The sequence below is a fragment of the Chiloscyllium plagiosum genome, chromosome 4 (assembly GCF_004010195.1).
Source record: "Chiloscyllium plagiosum isolate BGI_BamShark_2017 chromosome 4, ASM401019v2, whole genome shotgun sequence".
NCBI classification, from domain to species: Eukaryota; Metazoa; Chordata; class Chondrichthyes; order Orectolobiformes; family Hemiscylliidae; genus Chiloscyllium; species Chiloscyllium plagiosum.
The window spans coordinates 2,549,030-2,557,913 of NC_057713.1; the positions used below are offsets into that span (position 1 = coordinate 2,549,030).

Genomic DNA, 8,884 nt, shown 5'->3' on the forward strand with positions numbered 1-8,884 from the left:
AGTTAGTAAGTTTGCAGATGACACCAAAATTGGAGGTGTCGTGGACAGCGAAGAGGGTTACCTCAGGTTACAATAGGATCTTGACCAAATGGGCTGAGAAGTGGCAGATGGAGTTTAATTCAGATAAATGTGTGGTGCTGCATTTTTTGGGAAACCAAATCTTTGCAGGACGTATACACTTAATGGTAAGGTCCTAGAGAGTGTTGCTGAACAAAGAGACCTTGGAGTGCAGGTTCATAGCTCCATGAAAGTGAAGTCGCAGGTAGATAGGATAGTGAAGAAGGCGTTTGGTATGTTTTCTTTTATTGGTCAGAGTATTGATTACAGGAGTTGGGAGGTCATGTTGCGGCTGTACAGGACATTGGTTAGGCCACTATTGGAATATTGCATGCAATTCTGCTCTCCTTCCTATCGGAAAGATGTTGTGAAACTTGAAAGGTTCAGAAAAAATTTACAAGGATGTTCCCAGGTTTGGAGGAATTGAGCTATAGGGAGAGGCTCATCAGGCTGGGGCTGTTTCCCTGGAGCGTCGGAGGCTGAAGGGTGACCTTATAGAGGTTTACAAAATTATGAGGGGCATGGATATGATAAATAGACAAAGTCTTTTCCCTGGGGTTGGGGAGTCCAGAACTAGAGGGCATAGGTTTAGGGTGAGAGGGGAAAGTTATAAAAGAGACCTAAGGGGCAACCTTTTCACTCAGACAGTGGTATGTGTATGAAATAAACTGTTAGAGGAAGTGGTGGAGGCTGGTACAATTGCAACATTTAAGAGGCATTTGGATGGGTATATGAATAGGAAGGGTTTGGAGGGATATGGACCAGGTGCTGGCAGGTGGGTCGAGATTGGGTTGGGATATCTGGTCAGCATGGATGGATTGGACCGAAGAGCCTGATTCCATGCTGTACATCTCTATGATTCTAAATGAGGAGAGAATCGTGGAAGCTTCCAGAATCCAGGGAAAGGATCCGAAGGCCCTCATTTTTGAAGGCTCCATGATCATGTTCTTCCAGGACTTCTCAGCAGCAATGATCCAGAAAAGAAAATCCTATGATGGCGTCAAGAGAAGGCTGAGGGAGCTTGGAATTCAGTACTTTCTGAGGTATCCAGTAGTGCTTCAATCACCTTAGATGGATCAGTATATCTCTTTGTCACGTCCGGAGAAGGCAAGAAACTTTGTGGACAAATTAACCTAATCTGAACAATTTTGTAAGTACAAATAGTAGTGTGTATGTATATGTCATTTTTTTAAAATGGAGGAAGTCTGGTTGGATCTTTCTTTTCCTTTTTTTATTGGTAATAATTTGGTTTGAACTATGTTTGGCGGCGGTTGAGATGTGTACTTTCAATTTCTAAGTTATGCCAAAGGATGGGTGGGGTATTTACCCCTTTGTTTTTCTTAAATCTTTTAAATACATTTTCTTTATTCATATTGCTATTCCATGGTGTATTTACTTACTTTTCTGCTTGTATCTGTGCTGTGGCTCTAGCTAGGAGGAGGGAAAGTGGTTGAGATGGCTAGATGCCTACTTACGGGCAGTTTGGGATGGGTAGTTGCCCCCTTTGGGCAGAGGGCGATCCCCTATTCAGCGCCATTGGCACTTTATATGTTGGTTTGTTTTCTGGTTTTTGTTGTATATAATCTTTGATAGCTTTGTACGTTTGTTAAATGTAGTGGTTTTAGTTTATGTAGTTTTTATGTTCGATGGATCATGTCACACTAAGGTTCAGCGATTTGTGGTTTGAGTTCCTCTTCGGAATCGAATGTGACTGCAGAAAGTTATGGCTAATGACTTGATTAAATGGAAACTGGAATTTTAAGGGGAGTCACTCACCAATTAAGAGGAAGAAGGTACTTTTGAGTCTTAGAAAGAAGGTGGATATTGCTTTATTACAGGAGACACACTTGGATGATAGGGAGCATTTGAAACTACAGCAGAATGGCTTTGATCAGGTTTACTTTTCATCTTTTAATACCAGAAGTAGGGGAGTGACTACATTGGTTAGGAGGAATCTCCCATTTAAGTTACGAGAGTGTGTTAAAGACATACACGGGAGGTCTGTAATTCTCAAAGCCCTGATAAATGGGAAAGAATATGGGTGTTCTAAATTTTTAATGCCCTCCAGCTTATCCCCTTAAATTTTTGGTAGATGCATTTTCTAAACTGATCATCTCGAATCCTGAGTTTTGAGGGAGATTTTAACTGTCTCATGGATCTCACAGTAGACAGGTTGCCCAATAGCCCCTCAAAACCCTCTGTACAAACTAAACAATTAGTGGATCTATGTGTGGAGTTAGGGCTTGTGGATGTCTGGAGGCGGCTTCACCCTACAGGCAGGGATTTTACATTTTTTTCCAATCCACACAGATGTCACACCAGGATTGATTTTTTTTCTGACCCCTGTGGCAACCCTGGACTTGGTGGCATCTTGTACGATTGTTAATATTACCATCTCCAATCATTCTCCAGTGTACCTTTTGGTTAAGATTAAGGATGTTATCGTGGGTTCGAGGAACTGGTGACTGGATCCCTTTATCCTCAAGGATAAGTTTGTGGAGCATTTATCCAGGGAGTTTCAGGCGTTCCTAGACATTACCTCAGGCTCGGTTAGTAGCCCATCCATCCTTTGGGAAACTGCCAAAGCCTATGCCGGGGTTAATTATTTCCTATTCTGCCAGCAGCGTCTCCTCGAAGCACGGTTGAAGGCAGCTGAGAAGGCTTACTTTGACAGGCCCTTGTTGGTCAAGCTACGGAGGATGACAGCCTGCGGTCTGCATTGAATTCCGTGCTCATGCAATCAGCAATGAAGGAGCTTACTGTTGCAAAGCAAAGATTATATGAGCATGGTGACAGACCAGGCAAATACTTAGCATATCATGCCAGGAAAAGTAGTGCCCCTCAAGCCATTATGGCGATTAGGGAATGACCTAATATGTGATTCCAAAAAAGATGAATGTGGCATTTCAGAGATGTTACTCTAAATTATACCAATCTGAAGGTTGTTTGGAGGGGCGGACCAAAATGAAATCCTTTTTAAAGGATCTGGAGTTCATAGATGTGACTCCCGAATAAGAGTCCTTTCTCAATGCTCCTTTATCAGAGCAGGAGGTGCAGGAAGCTGTGAAGCTGTGGAATGGCACCCGATCCTGTTTGACTTCCCAGCAAATTCTATAAGGAATTTATAAATGTACTGTAAGGTCCGATGCTCAATATGTTTAATCACTCATGATTGCATCCTGCCATCTCTGAAAGAGGCCAAGGACTGTGCTTTGTACAGGCCCATTTCACTCTTAAATGTGGCCTTTAAAATCCTCTCTAAGACTCTCGGTGTTAAGGCTGGAGACTGTATTACCTTCTACTGTTAAAGAGGACCAGACCATCTTCATAAAGGGCTGCAGATCCTCCAATAATGTTAGGAGGCTGTTTAATGTAATTCAAGCATGCCAATAACAGTCAATACAGGGTTGGTGATTTCTCTAGATGCAGAGAAGGCATTTGACCGGGTTGACTGGCCGTACCTTTTCTATACTCTGGAGCAGTTTGGCTTGAGCGAAGTCTTTGTGAGATGGGTAAAACTATGGGTGGTCTTACGAAGGTGTTAGGTCTTGAGGGCGAATATCGATTCCGATTTAAGTGGTTAAAGAGGGGTTTTGTGTTTTGAGCATATTCGGCTGTTCGGCTGGATCGGCTGGATCGGCTGTTCAAGACCAATTTTGTTCAATTATTTGGCAAAATCCATCGAGACCTTCAAAGATGGGAGGGGCTTCCGGTCTCGTGGTTGGTTCAGATAGCGCTTATTAAGATGAATATCCTCCCCCGTTTATTATACCCTATACGGATGCTCCCCCTGATTTTCAATAAGCAAACATTCAGGAGACTGAATGGCTGGTTCCGCTCCTTTATTTGGCATCGTAAGCTGCCCCTCATTAAATTAGCTAAACTGCAATTGCCCTCTCAGATTGGGGAGAGTGGACCTTCCGGACATTAAAAGCTACCACCTAAATTCGCTTTTGTCCAATGTGAGTGATTGAGTCTGTGGGGACCCTCTTTCCCTTACTAGCTTGCTGTTTCTGGACAAAATGAGGACAGTTAAGGAATTTTGCTATAACCCAATAGTTATCAATACTGTTAAAGCACGGAGGGCAATTTGACAGAGGGAAGGCAATATTGACAAAACATCTTCTTTTACGCTTTTATTGGTATGCCAGGTTTTTAACCGGGAAGATAGATTCAGGATTCAAATACTGGGCAGCTAGAGGTGTGTCTTGCATGGGCAATTTATTTGAGGCAGACACAATGATATCCTTCAATCAATCAGTTAGCACGGAAATACGAGCTATTTAACAGGGACCTCTTTCGGTTTTTTCCAAGTTAGGGATTTTATTTTTAAAAAACCTGCACTTTTGAATGATCCCTACAAATCTGACATAGAGAGGAGGGTGCTCAGTGCTAAGAGTACACTTTCTGTAAGCACTTTATATCATCAATTATGGGGGGTGCCCTTTCAGATGAGTTCGATTTACTCTGCAGGGTGTGGGAGAGAGAGTTAGGTATTGAAGTCTCCTCAGAGGCATGGGAAGATATTTGGGAAAACGCAAGAAAGCTATCAATTTGCAATAGGACTCATGGAGGGAACATCTTGTCATTATGCCTTGACTTCGCCTGTCCAAATCTTGGTCTGTATTAAAATTAGAACTGTTGACTTCATAGCTGGTTAACCTGGGTGTGAGAGACCAGTAAGTAACTGATCCACCTGTCCCAATCCTAATACATATTTTGTTTCTCTGTTACATAAAAGAAATAACATCTTCAAATCAGGCTGCAAACATTAATGCTACAAGAATTTATTAACCTGGACCAAATGTTTACTATTGTGTCAATATATGACTGTACAGTAGAAGGTTTCCAGCTAAGGCCAGAAGCACACCATTCACCTCATCATGTCTGCTCCACCGTTCAATGAAGACAGGCTGGAAGAACACAGCAAGCCAGGCAACATCAGGAGGTGTAGAAGTCAATGTTTTTGGGTGTAACCCTTCTTCAAGGCCACCATTCAATGAATTCATGGCTGATCTGATCATCCTGTACTCTACTTTCCTGCCTTTCATTTCCTTACTGACTAAAAGTCTGTCTATCTAATTTTGAATATACTTAATGACCCAGCCTCTACTTACCTTTGCGGTAAAGAATTCAGAATCTCATACTGAACTTCCTGCATTTCAAACCATTTATTATCCAACGTACCATTCAGACTATTTACAACAGCAGCTCCACCTGCTGGGCAAAAATACAGTCTCAATCAATTTTTATATAAACTGCAACATTAGGGCAATTAAGACACTCTAGCGTGTTTTGCCACAATAAGTCATAGAGATGTACAGCACGGAAACAGACCCTTCAGTCCAACTCGCCCATGCCGACCAGATATCCCAACCCAATCTAGTCCAACCTGTCAGTTCCTGTCCCATATCCCTCCAAACCTTTCCTATTCATATACCCATCCAAATGCCTCTTAAATGTTGCAATTGTACTAGCCTCCACCACTTCCTCGGACAGCTTATTTCAGACACGTACCACCGTCTGAGTGAAAAAGTTGCCCCTTAGTCTGTTTTATATCTTTCCCCCTCACCTATACCTATGCCCTCTAGTTATGGACTCCCCCATCTGAAGGAAACGACTTTGTCTGTTTATCCTATCCATGCCCCTCATTATTTTATAAACCTCTAAGGTCACCCCTCAGCCTCCGATGCTCCAGGGAAAACAGCCCTAACCTATTCAACCTATCCCTGTAGCTCAATTCCACCAACACTGGCAACATCCTTGTAAATCTTTTCTGAACCCTTTCAAGTTTCACAACATCTTTCCTATAGGAAGGAGACCAGAATTGCACGCAATATTCCAACAATGGCCGAACCAATGTCCTGTAAAGCCTCAACATGACCTCCCAACTGCTGTACTCAATACTCTGACCAATAAAGGAAAGCATACCAAACGCCGCCTTCACTATCATATCTACCTGCGACTCCACTTTCAAGTAACTATGAACCTGCACTCCAAAGTCTCTTTGTTCAGCAACACTCCCTAGGACCTTACCATTAAGTGTATAAGTCCTGCTAAGATTTGCTTTCCCAAAATGCAGCACCACACATTTATCTAAATTAAACTCCATCCGCCACTTCTCAGCCCATTGACCCATCTGATTAAGATCTCATTGTAATCTGAGATAAACTTCTTCACTGTCCACTATACCTCCAATTTTGGTGTCATCTGCAAACTTACAAATTATACCTCTTATGCTCGCATCCCAATCATTTATATAAATGTGAAAAGTAGTGGACCCAGCACTGATCCTTGTGGCACTCCACTGGTCACAGGCCTCCAGTCTGAAAAACAGCTCTCCACCACCACCCTCTGTTTTCTACCTTCGAGCCAGTTCTGTATCCAAATGGTGAGTTCTCCCTGTATTCCATGAGATCTAACTTTACTCACCAGTCTCCCATGGGGAACCTTGTCAAATGACTTACTGAAATCCATATTGATCACATCTACCGCTCTGAGTTTGAAGTCATGGCTGACGAATATCCTAAATCCATCAGTCTATCTTACAGTATATTACGTAAAATAAGTAAAGTCGCCATAGTCTTACCAGACCACAGAGCTGCTCTCTCATTAGAGAGAGACAACTGAAGATGGTTTAATCTAAGGATCACCATGCATCAGGTGAAGGTGGAGATTGAGAAGTAGAGTTCTTCAGGGTAGCCTCAACGGTATGGAAATTAAATTCAGTTGTCTGGAAGAATAGTTTGAAATGCAGAGCAATGCCAACAGTATATTCTAAGCCAACAGAAATCTTCACTTGCACAATTAGTATTTTCACTTACCCCCAACTTCAAAATATTTTGATGGAAGAGAGTTCAAATCCATCATTGCTTTATTAATATTTTTGATATATTCAATTAAATGCTAGCCATTACACAGCAATATGGAAAATTATCCATATATGTCCCATCCACAAAAGCAGAACAAGTCCAACCCAGCAAAGTACAGTCCTATTGCCTATTCTTGGTCATGAACAAAGTGATGGGAGAGATCAATAACAGTGTTATCAAGCGACAATTGCCCGGTACTAACCTACCAATTGACACACAATTTGGGTCCTCCCCAGGGCCACAGCTCCTGACTGAATTACAATCTTGGTCCATATTGTGTACTTGTATTTGATTTGTCACTTTCAGAGTCTAAACATATGATATCACAATGTCACTTTGGATGGAAACAGTTTGCTGTCTGGTAGAGAAGGAAACAGGCAATGAAGATAAAAACTGCTTTAAGATCCGCTGGAACAATCCGCTGATCCATTTTTAAAAAACTACAGATCTCTTAGGCTGTTTGGAAAAGAAGAAATGACCGGAACAGTCACTGTAGGTAAAAACGAATTTCCCCCAGGGAAGAAAAGTGAATTGTGCAGAAGAAGTTCGCCATATATTACACCGTTAAAGAACAGTGTACCCTATACAGATGGAAGTGTTATGAAGTCAGAGTGTAGACTCTAAAGAAAAAGGCAGCCTTGTGGTTTTGAACAGGAGAAAGCAAGGTAGTGCTAAAATTTTTATGGTACAAAATTTTCAAGCCCTTGCTATTTAAACATTTATAAAAAAGGGCAGGACAATTTAGTGCCATTGGATTGTGTGATGAAAATACAGAGAACTGGAACTCATACACAATTTTGTTCAAGCTAACAAAATTGAAGCAAATTTTAAAAATCACACAACACCAGGTTATAGTCCAACAGGTTTATTTGGAGGCACTAGCTTTCGGAGCACTGCTCCTTCATCCACCTGAAGCTCCGAAAGCTAGTGCCTCCAAATAAACCTGTTGGACTATAATCTGGTGTTGTGTGATTTTTTAACTTTGCTTCAATTTTGTTAGCTGTTGGTGTTGTGGGATTTTTAATTTTGTCCACCCCAATCCAACACTAGTTCCTCCAAATCAAAATTGAAGCATATATGGTTGTTCCTACATTCCTTAGTATTAGTGGGGGGAATAATTTTAATCTTTTGAGGAGTCTGGTACAGCCAGAGAAACCAGATTCCAAAATTTATGAGGAAATAGTAGAAATCCTACAGAACCATTTTCTACCAAAACCATTGGTAATTCCTGAAAGGTTCTGATTACACAAATACGACCAGAATGATGGTGAATCTATTTCTAAATTCAGAACACTCTTCTAGCGTCTTTAAATATGCTGTGAGTTTGCAAATCCTCTAAATGATTCTGTCAGAGACAGATTGTTGTGCAATGATCCAGAAGAGATTACTAATGGAAAATAACCAAATCCCAAAGAAAGCATTTAAAATGGCAATCTTGTTGGCAGCCAGTTAAACTTGAGCATGGGAGCACACAAAATGGTGGCTGAGAGGTGAGCATCAACGCAGACTTAAAACTGCCATTGGTATGAAAAGAATATTTCACGCAGCAGCAAAACTGCTGGTATAAAGAAGTTGCATGCATAAACTAACAAAAATTGGCACATTGAACAGCTGCGTTTGAGGAAGAAATACAAACAACAGAGCAAAAGTACAGAAATGGAAGAGTTGGAAGAAAATCTACATGATACGAAAAGGGCATGAGAAAAGCCAAGATTTACAGTCCGAAGCAGAGTTGTCAGAGTTACAGTTGAAGAGGAGCTGTTATTAAGCATACTGACCACTGTTGGCAACACCAACCAATACTGGATCACCCCTTATTGAATGACAAATCAGCAAGAATGGAGGTGGACACTAGAGTAGTGGTTCATTGATATCTGATATGTGCATCAGGAGCAGTGGAGTCACACTGTGCTGCAACTCTAAAAATGTTACTAAAAACATAAAGAGGTGAACCA

At 41.4% G+C, this 8,884-nt stretch overlaps 1 protein-coding gene across 1 annotated transcript in view; it reads right to left on the reverse strand.

Moving 5' to 3' along the window:
• Positions 1–8,884, reverse strand: part of ankrd29 (ankyrin repeat domain 29) — a 99,525-nt gene that overhangs the window by 7,425 nt on the left and 83,216 nt on the right. The window lies entirely within an intron of this gene.